Here is a 19,471-nt window from a genome sequence, read left to right as displayed (position 1 = left end):
TGCTATTTTTCTGTAGTTGCATATATTGCTGGCTGGTTTCATTGAGGGATGAAAAGTTCTGCTCTGCTAAAACCAGCTACATTCAAATTTGTACCTTCAGATTAACTAGGAATTTAAAACCCAAGTCTTTTCCAAATTTAGTCAGTAATAGTAGATCACAGTGAACAACGGTAGTTGTATTTATGGGGAAATATATCTTTAAAGTATTTGTTTCTTTTTTTATAAAGCATTCACTTTTTTTCATGCTTCCTGTGCAGAGAAGAAACCTCAGTAGCTTCATATTGTTTTGCACACTGTGAATGTTCTGCTCTTAATTACAATGAAAACCACCAAACAGGTTTTAGAGTCTATTCAGTAAACTTTTATTGTCGATAATTATGACAAAGAATGCCTACCGTCTTAATGTTTCTAGCCTTTGAGAGAGGAAAAGGTGTTGGCTCAGTTTTTTACAAGAAGTATGTTTTAAGAGGCCAGTTGCCTCGAAGCGAAGCTTGAATACCTTCTTGGTCATAAAACCTCTCTGAAATTTGGTAGACTGAAAGAAGTGCAATTTTAAAGCTCTGTTTAAAACTTAACAGTTATCTCACTTGACACCTGGCATTAATGACAAGCTTTGGCAAGTAACTTTTGCTTTACGACTTTGCATACACACAATCATCAGTATTCAGTTACTGTGGCTACCGTGCGTATTATCGTCATTGTAGACACCGAGTGTGTTTCGTATCTTCTGGGGTGAATATCCTCTCAATTTATTTGACCCCCTTTAATGACCAGGAAACTATATTGACTCCAGGTCCAATATACAGGCAGTCTATCTTGGCACCAGTAAAGGCAGTTTTACTTTATTCTAACGACTTCAAAATACTCTCAACATACGTCTTGATGCATTCTCAATCATCCAGGAAAGGAAATCTCCAAAAGTTGATCCTGTTCATCTGGACGTAGTGTTTTGTGGGAGAAACTTGTGTTTTGAACTTGTCAAGGCTCTAACAATGAATTAAAATAATTTCCAGACTAAGCTGCTTGATATACAGTGCATCACTATAGATCATGCAGCTCAGCAGTCACACATGCCAAAACTCATTAGCACAGTGGAACGATGGAGGAAATAAGTTTAATCTTTTTATAAAGTTACTTTTCATGCAGAAAGACAGCTCTGTGACTGAACTTGCTCATTTTAATTACTGCTTTGTTTATAATTATCATTACCCATAGGCTAATGCATATTGACTTATGCTATGGCAATGTATGTTGAGAGTCTCCAAAAGTTGATTCTGTTCATCTGGACGTAGCGTTTTGTGGGAGAAACGTTTCGTCACTCATTCAAGTGACTTCTTCAGTCTCAGCTGACTGCAAGTTTCCCCAATCTTATAAACAGTACATTTGCATAATGACTGAAACCAGCCTGCTGAAGGAACAATGGGCTGGGAGGTCAGTTCTTTAGTCTTAATTATGCAAATTCTCATGACCATTGATCATCAACCACTGACCAAAACCCACTGATCAATGGCCATGAGTACCATTCACAGAGAGTTGGGGAATGCCTGCAAACACAGCATTGTAAGATGGCGAAAGATGTACCACAGGCTGTACCCAGGGGAGTCTACACCAAGTCTGTATGGTTTACCGAAAATACATAAACAGGGTGCACGTTTAGGACCGATTGTCTACATCTCCAAGTTTCTGGCTTTGATCCTCAACCTGCTAGTGGGTAGCTCTGAACACCACATCCACAACACCCTGGATTTTGTTGAGAAGAGACAAGATAAGATAAGATAAGACTTTATTGATCCCACAGCGGGGAAATTTTTGCGTCACCTCAGCTCAGGTACAGATATATGAAGGAAATACAAAAATACAATTAAGTACAATCAATGAAAAAAAGTAAGATAATACACTATATACAATGGTAGCATACACAGTATGTGATTATGGATATAGTTGTAAATATGGAAGAAGGTGAGAGATATCATTATGGAGGCAGATGAAACCATGGTCTTGTACGACGTTACATCTCTCTTCACTTGCAATCCAGTCACAGAAGCGTTGGAGGTAGTCCGTAAGAGATTACAGGATGACACCAACCTCAGCAACAGGACCACTCTCAGCATCGACCAAGTGTGTTTGCTTTTGGAACTGTCTTCATTCCACCTACTTCACATACAAGGGTCAGTTCTACAGGCAGAAACATGGGTGTGCCATGGGCTCACCAGTTTCACCCATCGTGGCCAATTTGTACATGGAAAGAAGTGGAAAAGAGGGCTTTGCTATCCTACCCTGGAACACCACCAAGCCATTGGTTCAGATATGTGGATGACACCTGGGTGAAAATCAAATCTCAGGATGTACCACAATTCACGGATCACATTAATTTGGTGGACCAACACATCAAATTCACCAGGGAGGATATGAAAGTGGCAGGTTAGCCTTCTTGGACTGACAGGCTGGTTTCAGTCATTATGCAAATGTACTGTTTATAAGATTGGGGAAACTTGCAGTCAGCTGAGACTGAAGAAGTCACTTGGATGAGTAACGAAACGTTTCTCCCACAAAACGCTACGTCCAGATGAACAGAATCAACTTTTGGAGACTCTCAACATACATTGCCATAGCATAAGTCAATATGCATTAGCCTATGGGTAATGATAATTATAAACAAAGCAGTAATTAAAATGAGCAAGTTCAGTCACAGAGCTGTCTTTCTGCATGAAAAGTAACTTTATAAAAAGATTCAACTTATTTCCTCCATCGTTCCACTGTGCTAATGAGTTTTGGCATGTGTGACTGCTATGCTGCATGATCTATAGTGATGCACTGTAGACAAGTTCAAAACACAAGCAACAATGCCACTAATAGTGTTATAAATAGAAGACACAATATCATTTTAATTAATAGACTCTGTAGCACAGTAGTGCAGGTGGTGCAGGTGATGTACAAGCATTGGCACCAGTAAAACCTCTACCTTCATAGATTTTCCAATTTTGAATTTAGGAATATTTGTTTTATGGTTTTGTTCTCATGTCTACAAAGCAGTCCATGGGTTGGTGTATTGTCCTGCATGTCCTTTTTCACCTGCAAGTATCCTTAAAAATCTGTCATCTTATCACTTTACAATATTCCAGATCATCACTCCACCAAATTCTTGTTGTTGTTGAAATCTGGTTGAAAATAGTGACCATGTAAGTCACTAAAACTCCATCCATTCGGACACATCCAGCGTAGGAGTGTATATCCATATGTGTCAAAAACACTTATATGGATGCAGTCCTTGGGATTACAGTGATATTAACAGTTCCACATTTTCGTTCTTTATCTGTTTTGTGGACTTAAATGTGTATCTAGAATCCAGTTTAAGTCCAATTAATTTATAAAAAAACATATTTTTATAAAAACAAGCAAATTGTAGTTAATTAAATATATAAAAGTTTGCTTAATCACTATATAAATGGTATAGTTTGTAGCATTTACTGTATGGTAATATATAGTAATATTAGGTTTTAAAGATGGTGAATAGTTGCAGTTAAAATAGTAGTATTGTACATTATATTACACTGTGTGATGATGTGTGTGGGTGTGATAGTAGTCAGTTTAATTGATATACTCTTTACTCCTATCTTACTGTAAGATGTGAATATGTGCTATTATTATTTATTAAAGCAGGCAGATCATGTCTGGCTCATGTTATCTGTCCGTGTAGGAGTTCAGGCTGTTCACTCTGATTTATGGCTGTGGGGTCTAACTATGTATATTTACAGTCTCATGACCTGAAAATGACACCCGCTGGGCTGAACAAGTAGGGGAGGAAAGGGCTTTGGAGGGTCACAGACCGTAGTGCACACAAATATATACAGACACACATTATGTGTTTTTATCCAATATGGTCACATAGGGGCATGCCTGCACTTTTTGGATCCCGTGTCTGCAGCACAGATTATTTATTTTAAAGTGTAGTTAACCTTTTGTTGCATTCTGACTAAAATCAAATGTTAATAATTCTATATGCTTTGACATGCATGTAAAGTGAATGTATTTAGTGGTCAAGTTAGACAAAAAATTCAGTGCAATGGCTGTTGCTAATTAAAGCAACAAATAGGAGTGATCCTGGGAAAAGTGGCAACTAAGAAATGCAAATTACCGCACGTCAACACATCAACAGAATGACTCCTGGAGTCAGACTAGTGCAGATTGAGTGAAGTGGAGGGTAAGAAATTGCAGAGCGTTAAATAAGGTGACAGCTGCATGTTTACAGAACCCAAAGCCCAGGGGTGTGGGTGGCGAGGATTGACACTTCAGCTTCAGATTGTCACGGGCCCATTTCCAAAGAGGCAAATGGTCCTTGGCAATAAGTGAAGTTCACATGGGTTGGATTAAACTGCTGATGATAGTTTGTACCTTTGCAGTGTGGTGATAAAAAGGTTGTGGCCATGTGTTTGTGTGATTTGCATGTCTTTGTCAAGCTCTACTTGACAAAATAAATGCCTTCAATTTCTTTCTTTTTTACATTTCATTTCTGCATTGTCAGAGCATTCTGTTGATAAATGTCTTTCTTTTACCTATAAATTTGCTCTTTCTGCTTCTTTCTCAACTACCTTTCCTGTGCCTCTCATCTGAGTCCATGTTTTTTTTGGAAAGTGCTGGTCTTTAAGCATTCTCCCTCAGAGTAATATTAGAAGAATGCTGTCAATCTCCTGCATATGGTTTAGTTATGCAGCTCCAGCTCCATATAACAATCACAAAGTAATGAAGACTTAAAGTACACCGAACCAACTAGCCTGACTCTGTTCTAGTTGTTCAAAAGCATGGCAGTCCAACACCTCTGAAGTTCACTAATTTAAGCCTCATACCTTATTTGTTTAGCCACAACACAGTCTTTAATTTACTGTCCAAGCACCAACTCTAACATTACGCTCTTTGACTATTTTTGGCAACCCACCCTGTATCCCGATTTGCAGTCTCAAAATGTGTTTTGTTCTCTTCGGTAAATGTACAGGACATGTGAGATTTGTCTTAATTAGTCATGACTCTCGCTCCAAGAATTTAAACTGAAGTATCAGAACTATTTATTTAACTCTACTCTTGTTTTCCTCTCTCGCCCTTTTTTGTGTTTGGAGATTCACAGATTCTGATTGGTTGTTCCAGGAGGAATAAACGATGTGAAGCTGGGCTCAGAGAAGGGGTCGCTGTGTTTTATGAGCCATTAAAGTTTTATTCATCCCTGTACCGAGGCAGCCTTCGGCCATGGGGTCACCATGCTTTAAATAAACTCCCATCATTCCTCTCCCCCCACCTCCCCAATATCTGCCTTCCCACCCCCTGCTCCCCCAACCCTTTCACCCACAGACTTAATGGACTGTTTATTGTTTGATGTTCAAGTCCGACTTCATCATTTTTTCCCTCTCTCGCGCTCTTTCTCTGTTTTCCGCTCTCCACTAGTGTTTAGCGGTATGGAGGTTTGACTGATGCGGTTTGTCCGTGTATTTGTGTTATATGTGTGGTTCATTTTGCGTGTGAGTGCGAGTCCTTGCATGCATGGGCTCTGCATACATGCAGAATGTCTATAAATTCCTTTGGTGTGCCATGGTTTCCTCTTCATAACATCTTCCCTCCACTCGTCTGTTTCATGAGTGGATGCAAGCTTTTACGGCGTATAACTGAATGTTTAGTTTTTAAAAACAAGGAAAGGAAAGCACATCAGTGAACCACACTGTTGCACTAGTGATGTGCAATGTCTTCATTACTTGATCGTGAGCATGGCTACCAATAACCATTTTGAAGCAAAGGTAAATTAATCCATGCTTTACATTTTTAACATATATAATACTTGAGAAAAAGTTTGCTAGAAATCTGTATACATTCTGAAGTTGCACCCTCATAAATGTGGTTGGAGCTTACATGGATAGGAAAGGAAAAAAGTACTGAAACAATAAGTAGATGTACTCAGAAGTACACATTGTTTAAACTTGTGTGACCACTCTATTGATGCATTTTTGGTGTCAAAGCCCAGGTGTCCTGGGGTGGGGGGGGATGCATAGTTGTCTGGTGAGGAAATTAATCTCAAGTAGCACACATTCCTGCAAGATTCCTATTTAATGTGTGCACTGGATTTCTGCTTACCTCACGCTCATTTAAAAAATTGTCACTGCTATAATTTCCTACAGTTGTAAAATCTGTCCTCGTGGAGTTATAAACCAGAGTGCAGTGTTTTGGCATCCAATAAGCAACTTCTCTATTAGTCAAAGTGGACATCTAAAAAAAAAAAAAAAAAATCGAATTTCCCAGAGGAACCCACCCGAGGGATTAATAAAGTTCTATCTAATCTAATCTAATCTAATCTTGGATCTCACCTGCAGTGATATACCCCACTCCTTCAGCTCCTTCCTGTTGTTTAGTCTTTTAAAAAAAAGGAACAAATCTAAATGCTCATCTTTTCATGGGCTTTCTTCACCATATGCTTATCATTTTTACTTTAAAGATGCAGTAGTTCATCAACCTGGAGCTTACAAAGCACTTTTTGGCCGAGGGGGACAGAGTGATAGAAGAGATATTTGTGAGGGGGGCGAGATGAAGAGTTTGCAGAGTTCCCTTACAAGCTGTGTTACAACTGACCCTATCCTCAACTTTGGCCCATGACCCTACCAGAGATCTGTCATGAGAGAGGGAGCTGCTTAACACAAAATGGAGCCTGGTGCAAGAGTCAGAAAGAGAGAGAGAAACACAGAGAGAGTGGGGAACAGAGAGAGAGAGACAGAGAGAGAGAGGGGGTGAGAGAGCATTAGTGCACACAGAGGACTCATTTATCCGCTCTCTCACTTGACTTCAGTTTTTTCTTCCTCTCCTTTGCTTTCTCTTTTGTTTTCACTCCACAGACACTGTTGCCCTTTCTCCCAATACATCCCGTCTTTTTTCCCTCTGGGAGGGAAGGGGAGGGGGGCAATCTTCTCACCCTCATCTGGTTGATTTTGGACAACAGCATGCCATCATCAGCAGCCACCACCACCACAGGTACGGATTCATGGCGGCAAGGACCAGCAGGATTCTGGGAGGGAATTTGTGAGATGAAGCTTTAATGAGAGCGAGGCCTCGTCAGCCTGGAAGAAATGTATGCTAATGATATGCACACACCAAAAGGACCCTGGGTAGGCAAGGCAAGTGCTGGCCGAGCTCCCGCTGAGCTCTGAGGAAGATGAGCAGCTCAGGTCAGAAGAATAGCAACAAAAACGCCTCCTCCTCCTTTTCTTCTTCCCTTTTCTTCAATCCGCATCCAAAAGGGCAGAGAAAAACTGGTTAACTTAAACCCTTAGAAATGAGGTTGTGTTGCCACATGATGCTGCTGTTGATGTATTTTAGTTTCTGGATTTCTCATTTTTTCCTTCATCTTTGCAAGCACATTGACATTGTGGGTTGAATTAGCTGGAGATTAAACACATCTGTGGTTTACATCCAGACTTTCCAGAATTTTAACTGTCATAAATAATGACAGTTAAAAATGAAATTGTGCTCCAGAGAGATGCAATGTGTGTCCTCTAATTGTGCTCAAAGTTGTCTTTAATAATAGAAAAATTGATATTAATTTGTTTTGATACTTCATTTAGAAATTTAAACTCACCACACCCCTAGTTAATAATGGTGTATGGGCAGTATTTAAATGAAATGACCTGTTTTCATTCAGGAATAAAGTGTATTTGTTATTAATTAAGGAAAGATGCTTGTTACTGGAAATAATGTTGCTAAATGCAATTTATATTTATTTCAGTGTTATCAAGTATGTTTCAGTTACTGATTCACATGCATTTTGTTTTTATTATATATTTTAGTGCCAAACTTTTAATTTATCCTGAAATTATGCTTGAATTAATAAATAAGCCATGTATTTTGTAGTAGCCTTTATTAAATAAATGAATATTTTGGAATGCAAGTAAATAATGTCTGATATTTCTGTTTATTTAATGATCAGATCTGTTTTCTGGGGAGACTTTTCAGTAACGTTATTTCCTTTTATCATAGATTTTATTTACAATTGTGCATTAATTTTTTTAAATTATTATTATGTTAACGGGAAAGTAAATAAAAAAAATCACTTCGTTTAAAGCGTCTTTTAGCGCTATATAAAATTATCTAATTCACTTGTTACCAAACTAAATGAACATTTAAGTGTTGATTTTAAAAAAAAAACTATGCAGAATTCACATCAGCATTAACGTTACGGTGCAGTCCCTGCTCCCCTCTCCTCTTCTCTGTTTCTTTGCTCGGAGTATCGCTCCTGCAGGAATTACTGGCCTGTCTGATCTGATTGCCGCTTGAAAAAAAAAGGAAGGAAGAAAAGAAAAACGAATAAAGGACGAAGCGAGACATCAGCGCGACGATCTCGACGGCGTTAACTAGTGATCGTAAAAAGCGCCAGAGTCCAGCCGCATCAGAAATGGAAACCTCTTTTTCCACCGTCGCCTTCGGGGGTGAATAAACAAGAGGAAACGGGATGAGAAGTGGGGAAAAATCCATTGAGTCTTGGGAAGAAAATGAGAGTGGCACCTGATGATGTCGACTTTGACACGTGTTAATTGCTGCTCAGCTCTCCTCATCAGGGAGTCTCAAATTATTTTAGCGCTCCGGGCCACAGCGCCTTGTTTGCTTTGCTGAGGAAAGGAAGCAAGCTGGCCCAAACTTCAAATGGTAAGGCTCGAATCGCTTGGGTAGAATAATCTGATGCTATATATATATATATATATATATATATATATATATATATATATATATATATATATATATATGGAAAACAAGAGAGCATGCATAGAGGGAAAAGGATATCTTAAAAAAAAATTAATAAAAATTTAAAAGAGAATTTGCAACTGTATTAAATAAAGCTGGAAATATACTTTATTGGTAGAAGTATACATTTTAAATTATCGAAACACAGTGATGTTTCACTTAATTTCACATCACTTATTTCTTAAATCAAATTGAGTTCATTAAAAATAAAATATAATGCCTCTGTTTGGGATTTGTTTGCTTGGTTGTCAATATGTAAGACGGGAAGATATTTTATTTGATGAATTAGATTTTCTTCTTTTCTCTCTGATAATCCAAGATTTACAGTGAAATATTGCCTCTATTGCTAAATCAATAATAAAGTCAATGCTATTCTCAGATAAAATGGCTTCATCGATAGGAAAATCAGACAAAACTGCTTCACTGCACTTCTGGCTACATTTAAACATGTAAGTAAATAAATAAATCTGACTTGCACCTAATAAAATGTATTCAAAATCTCAAATCCCTTTTCCTCATGTGATTATATTTACATCTGTCTGCAGCTTTGATTTCAGTTTCCTGCTGTATCCTCAGCTTTTACCAACAACGCTCCTCTCAACCAGCATACTCAAATACACAGTTTTACTTCAGTGCCTGAGAGCACCAATACTCATTTTCTCTACTTCACACTTCTTACCTGTTGACATGTATTTATAAGGCCTTGCATGGTGAATTATAAAGCCTTTGTTATTGCCTGGCTTGGGGTTGGCCACTTGTTTATGACACCAGTAATGGTGGTAATTGTTATTGTTGAGATTACCTGTCAAGAGGACCTGGACAGTGAGCTTGGAGAAAGCGTTGCTCTCTTGACAAGGGGTGACAGGGGTGTGGGGAAGAGGATGTGGGGGGATTGGGGGTTGGAGGCGAGGCTGGGATGCCCTGATGACTTCTCCGCTGATAATCAGCCACCGTGGCCTGTGGGATAATTCAGCTGTCAGTGCCACCTAACAGGGCCCAGCATCAGCCGGCCGACCCCAGCTGGCGTCATTCATTTGGACTGAAGATGGGGATGAAGGCCTGAGGAGGGGTGAAGGGATGCAGGAGCAGAGAAATAAGGACAGCGTCTACATATCTGATTGCCAGAGTTGGCCTTTGAATGCAGTAATTTAATTATCATCAAACATTTTTTATAGTTTTTGAAAAAAATGTCTTTTAAATTTTGCTCCTAAAAGTGCCTTTTTCAAATTAACAGCTGATTGAATGTTTAAACCTCGCTTTGGTGAAAAACTGAGGTATTAAATATGTTTTAAATTATATTTTACATAAGGTCTTATTTTCTTTGTATAAAAAAACGGTTTCAGTTTTTTCGCAAAGGCACATTGTAAGTCCTCACAACACTGCACCCCGATTGGCTAACAACATAGAGCAGGTCCTTTATGCCATATCATCTAAAAGCTTTGTGAAGAATTTCTGCAACCAGGACTGAACAGGCGAATGCAGTAATTCTTGAGATGCTCACGTGCATCTTAAATCAACATGACGCTACAATAAGTGTATTTTGCTGAAAATGAAATTACTTTTAAATTGAGCCACTACAACAAATTCAAAGCTTAATAATATAAAGGTTAATTGCATGCAATATGTCATGTATAGAAATTGTTGAAAATGTGACTACCTATTTGCAACCTTTTAAGCTCCTTCCTAATTCCTTCTGTAAAAGCAGACTCGTTGTCTTCCTGGACACGTGTGCATCATAAAGAGGGCAGCAGCAGCTAAAATGGCAGGCAAATCACTTTTCGAATGGTTTTGGAGCAGCTATCAGTGTCATCCCTGAAAGGCTGTCTTTATCAATGATACTGGCTGATATGGTGGGGGTGTGGAGGTTGGTGGAGGGCGTGGGGCGGGGGTTCTATCTGTCTTTGGAATCTTTCACAGTTTAGGGCCGAGAGCTGCTAAGAAACTGTCAAAGATTTGGACAGCTAAAATCCCCCGGTAGCAAACGCTGAGCTGTTCTCTATCTGTATTCCACTGTGGCAGCACGCGGGGTTGTAACACTACGCCACTGCTATTCCAGTGGGATAATGTCACTGAGGAAATAGTGCCAGAAAAACGTCTGCACAGTATTTTTGCTATAATACAGTATTCTTTTATTTTTTAATTTTATCGTGCAAACATTTATGAAAATGAACACATTTTGTGAATTTGTGTCACTTTTTCAAATTTATTTTTTTGTGTGTGAACATTGTACTGTTTCTGATTCAGTTACAGTATATAACTACTGTCTGCACCTAATTTAATCTCTATTCATGGATGTAATTTTAATAAATGATACAGTATATTATATGATTTTGTCAAACTCTTTGCAGCGTGACTTTTGTGGTGATTTAAATGAGTTTGGATTGAGTGATGCTGAACTTTTGCCGTCCATTTACCCATCAGCACGTGTGATATTTCATCCAAACCGTTATCGTCATAACACCTCGTATGTAATTTTGATGACGTTTGAGGTAGGTTTGCTTTCCTTCGACCACTTTACAAGTGTGAAATCCACAGTGTATCCAAAGTTATGCAATTTTGCTATGTGTCAGAGTGAAAAAATAAACACAACAAAAACTTTTGTACAAACATTAGTGCCCATGTGATGGAAGATTTTTTTTAGTGGATTTACAGAATCCTGTTTTTCCACTTTGAGTAATGCTCATAGAGCATTTTACATGTTCATTTTTTTTGTAAATGTCTGGCTATTTTTCACTTCAGTGGATTTTTTTTCTCTGCTTCTAACCCTTCCTGTTTATCTATCCTGTTGTCACAGGCCATAAATCAAAAGCAATTGCTTCATATCTTCATTTTGGATCTTTGCAGTTTTATTGCCATAGCTTAATCCTTTGGCTGGTTGACAATGGAACATCATGATCAACACCATCATCACAACTTTACCAAGAAATTTATATTAACGCAATCTCTTCTCGATATTGAAATAAAGCACAATCTCATTTCTTATTCAAATGATAGCATTAGGCGTGTATGCATTTATCACCAGATACAGGAGTGAGGTTATAAACAATGCCATTCATTATCTGGCCCAGATGCAGCGATTGTTGATTAAAGGGCTTTGAATATAACACGCACACACTTGTTCACTTACACACTTAGGCACAGGCACACACACACACACACAGATGGGTGGACATTAGGAAAAGAGAGAGGCCATCTGAATAGGCTGGAGGGACATTAACGGCAACAATGATTGATATTTGCCGCACAGGCTTTTTAATGGTATTGTTATTCCTCAGAGTTATACCCCGTCCTCCCCACGTCTCGTCTCGCAGATAAATGGAGGTGTAATAATGAATAGAAATTATCCTGATTATTTTGGTGGAGGTGGTTTGAGAGCAAGTGGGGTGGGGGTGTGTTGGGGGGTGAGTCATAATCTAACATGAAGCTTAAAGCTTAGTCAAGAGTGTCTAGTGGATTTCCTTTAATGTTTGCTGAGTTACTTGTAGAGGAAAACAAGGTGCTGTGTAAAAAAGCTAAAAAGCATGATATCTGTCATACTGAGATTGTGTAATTAAAGGTAAATAAAGACTGATAATACCCTAAAATAAAGAAATTATTAAGATGTGTGGTATAAACATTCATAATATAATTAATGAGAAAACTTCATGTACCCTCAACCTGGAACCTACTGTCTTTACAGACGTGTGGATATTAGTGGATACTTCCTAAAAATGTATAAACATACAATATATCCAGTATTTGTGTAATTTTCTTAAGTCTAAACAATATTGAATTACAGAATTGACACGTTAGTTAGCAGGCGCTTTACTTTCCAGAACCCCAGATTCATAAATGAGCCATAACTTAACCAATACTAGTCCTTTATGCTTGGGTGAAAAACTGTAATATTAATTACTTGTGTTGTCTTAAGAGCCTGCTGAGTGTTGATTGTGTGAACAGCTGAGGTGGACATCGCCAAAACACATTATTTGATGTGAGAGGCCAGCTTGTCCAAAGCAGTTGTGTTTATTACACACTCCTCTGGCACCTGCTGCATTGAGTCAGCCTGCCAGGACACACACACACACACAGTCTTCCAAAATCTCCTCTCCATTTAGCCTCTTTCCAACCAAATGACGGTCATTATCACTTTTCAATTACATTTGCAGGACTCAACTGCTCTATCAGTGGTGTTCTCTGCTATTTTAGGAAACTTAAAAATATTCAACCTGCCACTGTGAACACAATATTTAAACTCAAAGGATCACAAGTTCAATCTAAATGCATTTTACTATATAGCACTCTTTGTGTGTTTTTAACAGTCTTTGATGTGAGATTTTACAACTTTAGGTTTAAAGCATTCATGCAGGTAAAGCACCAAATTTCAACACAGTATAATATTCTTTATTGTATCGCCTCGGGGCTTTATGTTGTGTATTCAATATTTCCAATGAACACTTAGGGTGTTTGTTCTGCTTGGAGATTTAACTAAATTTTTCCTGACACTTGTTGACTGTGACTCTTACCTGTTGTTCTTTGTTCTCTGCAGTTTTCTCTTAATCTTTATTTCCATTACTTTGATTTGTGCATCTCCTTCTCACATTCATTTAAATGTGTCTTTTGACTTTGCTGATTTCTTTCTAGCTTTATAGTAACACTAAGAGCATGACATTATTTTGCATGCATTGTTACTCCCTTAACAGCTTCCCTACCCCACAGTGTCACATTTTGTTATTTGGAGAGTGGGTATTTTTCCCCTCCCTCTTTAAATTTAGCTGCTTGCAACACAATGCTACAACATCTCATCTTTTGCACTTGATTTTTCTTGAACCTGAAAAATATATATTTTTAAAAAAAAATTTAAATCAACAATAAAATGTAATCATTCCTTCGGAAATTCTCTATTGCTCTTTTCCGTTTTCCTTTTCATCTACACACTACAAAGACCTCTCGTGTCATTCTCGTTTTCCTCCTTCATACCAACGTGTTGTGCATCATCCACTCACAACATACCTCCTTCCTCTCTTTCTTTCCTCATCCTAGGGTGCAATGTTGTGATGCCTTCCTCCAGTCTCTCCCCCACTCCGCCTCGCCACCATTCCACTCTTTCGGTAATCAGGGCCAGATGGAGGCAGAGATGGAGTGATGCAGGGAGGGAGGATTGGGTTTGGTCCTAGCAGTGTCTTAGAACGTGGGGAGCTGTCAGCCCTGCAGGGAGAGAGGAATTCTCGAGCAATAAAATAGGGATTTATCACCACTCTACCACAGAGAGAGAGGAGAGATGTGGAGGGAAAGGGTGTGAGGCAGAGAAAGGGACGAAGAGATCAAGAAAGTCAGATAGAGAAGGGTGACGTGGGAGACAAATGAATAGACAGAGGGATGGAAGACTCTTCATCATTGTAAAGCTTCAGATGGATGAAGGAACAAGCATGTAGAATGATAGACTGTGTTTGCCACTGGAAAAGATCTGTAAGAAGGACGAAGCCAGAAGACGAGGGAAAAAGAAATTGAGAAAGACAGTTGTGTGATAACACCCGCAGCTCATCTGCTCACTTACTTGCATCCTGACTTCTTCTCTGTTGCCATGTGTAGCAGTTAGACAGAGGCGTGTCTGTGCAGAAAGTAATGCCCAGTTGTGTTCAGCGGATGGTGCGTTAAGCAAAAAGAGTCGACCTCCCCTACTGGGCCAAATGAACCTGCTAAAATAACCTCTCTCCACAATCGGCTGTGTAATTGAAACCAGAATGTGCAGCATTTGATAAATTGCTTGACCCTGCAGGAATGTTAAGGTCATAAATTTTTAGTGCATTTTGGCGGTGCTGAGATGTGCAGAGGTGTATGTAGCATGTCCATTGGTGTGCCTGTGTGCCAGAGAAAGGATCTGTGTGTGTTATTATTTCAAAGCATAATGGTCTTCCAGAGGTTTTCTCAAGGAGGCAAGACACAAATACTAGTGTACTTACATATATATATGCATTCCCCCACAGCTGCACACATGTAGACAGGTGTACACAGACAAATGTACATCAGCTTTCAAGGACATTATGCTACATATTTTCTCCTCAACTACCAGACAGCCTATAAAGTCTGCTTCTCTGCGATATCTTTAATGCTTTACATCAAAAGAGCAGAACTAAAGACAAATGCTGAGCTGCTCAGTGAAAATCTAAAACTGGAGTACGTGCATACCTTTCATGAATTAAATATTCTGTTTAAAATGTCCAATTTCAAATGTGAAGACACTCAAGACACATATCAGAACCCAGTGTCCACATGTGCCATCCTGTTCACAGTTGAGAATTAATTCAATGATGCAGTATTTTTTATAGAAGCTATATCATTTTCCTAGTGAGCTGTCTGCTATATGTAAATCAGGTATTTGTTTATGGAAATACTGGGTTCTTAACGACTATAGAGTGAAAGAGACAGAAGATTTTTTTTCTTTCACTGGGGCAAGAAGTAGCCCATTACCACAGTGCTGCACAATAAAATGGTTCCTAGTTTCAGTTCAAAACATTGTCCTTGTGTCTCAAGCAAATGGTATTGAGCTTCTTTCACACGATTCTGTCTTTATGGTTGCTTACATGTAACGCCAACACATCTAAATGTGGTTGGCAGAAGTTTTTATACACTCAGTGTTCTTCTGTTCTCAAAGCTGTTTGGAATTACTTCTCAGAATGTATGTCAGACTGTAGGTAACTAACCCTGAAACACTGAAAATAATGACGTAACAGTCTGTAACTGTTCCTCAGATTTAGTTCTTGAACATCTGGCATAGGTGTAAATGAGGTAAAATTTAAAGGCCCATGTTGTGCTTTTTGGGTTTTGCCTTTTTGTAAGTATGTTGTACTTACAAAACCCACAACAAAGAGTTTTTGTCTCCCACAACAAATGCTGCTCCTAAACTGTCTGCTTCTTTTGTCCTGGCCATTCAGACTTTTCTACATTACTATCAGCATTATCAGATTTAAAATAATAACTGTACATAAGTCATAACTAAAAGACAAATAGTAATAAATATGTAATTTTTAAACACAACTTTGTGACACAAATCTGAAAGAGTGGAGCAGCCACCGATGCCCACTCCTAATTTACAGCAAGATTTTTAGGAGCTAGTGCAGGTTGTTATTTTAGGATTTGATGTAATACCTTTATTATCACAACAAGCTATACAGCTTGAAAGACATGTGGAACGGGGTGCATAAACCCATACTTAGTAAAATATTATAATATAATATAATATAATATAATATAATATAATATATCTTAAAATGAGTTGGCCTGGATAAGTACAACTCCAATTGGCCAGTGGGCCAAAATAGTATACTGACTACAACGGTGTATCACAAAATTTTCAATTTATTGTTCATTATAGCAGTTTTAGCTTTATTTGTTGTACATCGTAGAGGGGAAGATTGTTATACAAATACAATAATAACCACAGACTTTGCAACCTTGGTTACAATGTAAAGGATCTGCAATTACATGGCAGTCTCGGCAGTCTGTCATTGTAAAATGAATGGCTTCATCACATTTTCAATTAAAAAGAAACTTATAAGTATTGCCTGATGCTGTTTAACAATCCAACAATATTTTATCAAGTATCTTTGAGTTATACAAGCTATTCAGTCTTCCTTCTCTGATCTCTTGAATTAATGGGGAAAGGCAATCTGATCCTAAGACAATAATCGCCACACCCGACCAATTCCATCATCATCACCATATCAAAACATGCAACATTAAACTCAAGAGATACTTAAACTCCTCCACTTGGGGCAGTAACTCGACCATGAACTAGAGTGGGCACTCCACCCTTTTCCCACTGAGGACCATGGCCTCATTCCCGCCACTTCACACTCAGCTGCAAACCTGCTCTAGTGTGAGCTGGAGGCCATCGCCTGATGAAGCCAACAGAACCAAATCATCTGTGAAAAACAGAGATGAGATTCTGAGACCAACTAAGTGGAAGCCTTCCACCACTTGGTTAGAAATTCTGTCCTAGGCTAACAAAGCCTGATAGGACTCCTTTTTCAGCATGATGGTTCCCTTCACCTCTGATGTCCATCATCTGGTTCGGGAGTTACCACTACAACAGGCACCAACCACCTTGCAGCAGCAGCTCAGTGTTCAGCAGGTGCTGAACATGTCCAAATGGACGTTGAAGGTCCTGCAGACAGGGGCCTCTGCCAGGCATTCCCAGCACACCCTCATTATACGTTTACGCGTCCTAGGTCTGCCCAGCATCATCCCCTACCACCTGATCTAATTCAACACCAGGTGGTGATCAGTTGACAGCTTGGCACCTCTCTTCACAGGAGTGTCCAGAACATACGGCTGCAGATCTGATGATACAATTACAAAATCGATCATCAACCTGCAGCCCAGGGTGTCCTGGTGTCATGTGGTACTTAGGGACACCCTTATGTCTGAACATAGTGTTTGTTATGAAGAAACTGTGGTTTCTTCATTAAGTCCAGTAACAGAACACTAATCGGGTTCAGATTGGCAGGCCATTCCTCCCATTCATACTTCGACAAGTCTCACTGTCATTGCCCACATGAGCATTGAAGTCTCCAGAAATACGACAGAGTCTGGAGGTGGTGCACCTACAAGCACTCCACCCAGGGACTTCAGGAAGGCCAGGTACTCTAAACTGTCATTCGGCCCATAAGCAGAGATGACAGTCAGGACCTGTTCCCTGATCTGAAGGTGCATGGAACAAACCCTTTTGTCCACTGGGAACAATGCCAAAATACAGCCAGCAAATCAAGACGATACTAAATGTTTGGTTATTGACCGAGAACAAGATAGAGATCACGGATACAGAAATGAGATTTCTGGCAGAAATGAAATTTCTCCAAAGGGTGGCTGGCCTGTCCCTTAGAGATAGGGTGAGGAGTTTGGCCATTCGTGAGGGACTCAGAGTAGAGCCACTACTCCTCCACATCGAAAGGAGCCAATTGGGGTGGTTTGGGCAACTGACAATGATGCCTCCTGGGGCAGGCCCAGGACACTCTGGAAAGAATATATCCCTCGGCTGGCCTGGGAACCCTTTGGTGTTCCCCTGGATAAGCTGGAGGAAGTGGCTGGGGAGAGGGATGTCTGGGATGTCTTCTCTGCTTAGGCTGCTGCCCCTTTGACCCGGCCCCGGATAAGTGGAAGAACTTGGATGGATAGATGGCAACATTAAAAGAAACAGAAATGTCCAATGTCCTCAGATCTAGGAAAGTACCCTGTGCAGTCTAGAGCAGATCAAAACAAGACCACAAATGTAAAGAGGCCTCTATAGCTCTTATCACCATTAGTTAAGTTACTCAGTGCTGCAAGTGGGGCTAAATTTTGTACTAAACACAAGAATACCCCCACGTTTCTACTTTACTTATAACATTTTAATGACAAACCTCATGCATACACGTGTGTATACAGAGGGCGAGAACAAGAGACTGGTTGATTTATGTTTATTTTTTTCTTGTTGCACAAACCATACTGATATAACAGACTGTAGACCTTTGATTAGCATACAAGGCAGAAGCCAACAGCCAGCTAAACATCTGAATGTCATAACATCATAACATTTATATTCAATGCATTTCACAGAAACATGTCGTAAAAGTCAGCATTGAGTAAGATTTCCTTCCCAGCGTCTTCCTTAGTTGGGCTCAAATACTATATATACTGTAGATATATATATATATATATATATATATATATATATATATATACATATTCCCTTGGTCAAAGTCTACAATTATTATTCATCTCTACCTTTCTTCCACATCTTGTTTTTTTTTTTCTTTTAAACCTGTTTCCCTCCCCTCACCCCAAACTTATCATGGCATGTCTGCCCCTCTGAGCCTGGTTCTGCTGAAGGCTTCTTCCTGTTAAAAGGGAGTTTTTCCTTCCCACAGTCCCCAAATATGCCGTATGAGTAACGACACGGTCTGACTATTGGGATTTATTCCATTTTATTGTATGGCGTTTACCTTAAATTATAAAGCTCTATGAGTTGGGTGTTTTGATTTTGCGCTATATAAATTCAATTTAATCGATTTTAATTGAAAATGCAGTAATAATAATAATAATAATAGTAATAATAATGATAATGATAATAATAATAAAATTCTCTTGATTTGCTCTTAAAAGTTTATCCTGGAAAAATATTTCATAAAAGGTCATTTGGAAACAAAAAAAATGAAGAGATTAATGTGAACTAGTATTTTTATATTTTTTTGCTTCTCTTAACTTAATTCAAAATTTCCTGATCTATTTTATTTGAATCTGTGTCAACTGAAGTTGCACAACATTTGAATAACCCATATGCAGACAGGTCATGAAAATAATAATAATTTTAAAAAAAAACCTTACATTTGCTGTATAAACTGTATGAACTAGGCACCATGTGTATGTATGTCAACAGAGTTGAGGACACGGAGAGCCCAGCCAGAACCAGAGGGCATGGAGAGGTCAGCACAATGTAAACAGAGGCCGCCACACGATTTACGATGTTTGCTGGCTGCTAAGATGAGGGGTCTGCACATTCTCACAATCATAATTGCTTTTTGCAGCTTTTCAATCAACCTGACTTGGTGGACATTGTTTTTGTATTTTTTTCACCTCTCATTTTCCCCTCTTGTCATCAGGGAGACTGCTCTGTGTGTCAGTAGCTTCCCCTGCATAGCTGTGACACAAGCTTAAACATAAGCAAAAGTCTAAAACTTCAAGATTC

General features: G+C 39.0%; 1 long non-coding RNA gene across 1 annotated transcript; it reads left to right on the top strand.

Moving 5' to 3' along the window:
• Positions 1-2,650: 2,650 nt before the first annotated feature.
• LOC146655334 (uncharacterized) lies at positions 2,651-9,618 on the top strand. The gene is made up of 3 exons (XR_014914294.1): positions 2,651-8,670; positions 9,146-9,215; positions 9,312-9,618. It is a non-coding gene; the product is annotated as an uncharacterized LOC146655334 (long non-coding RNA).
• Positions 9,619-19,471: the final 9,853 nt, after the last annotated feature.

The sequence above is a fragment of the Rhamphochromis longiceps genome, linkage group LG13 (assembly GCF_057381845.1).
Source record: "Rhamphochromis longiceps isolate RC_006_pf linkage group LG13, R_longiceps_female_GT1.1, whole genome shotgun sequence".
Taxonomy (NCBI): domain Eukaryota; kingdom Metazoa; phylum Chordata; class Actinopteri; order Cichliformes; family Cichlidae; genus Rhamphochromis; species Rhamphochromis longiceps.
The sequence above is the reverse complement of the archived record's forward strand: the minus strand, read 5'-3'. Positions and strand labels throughout refer to the sequence as shown.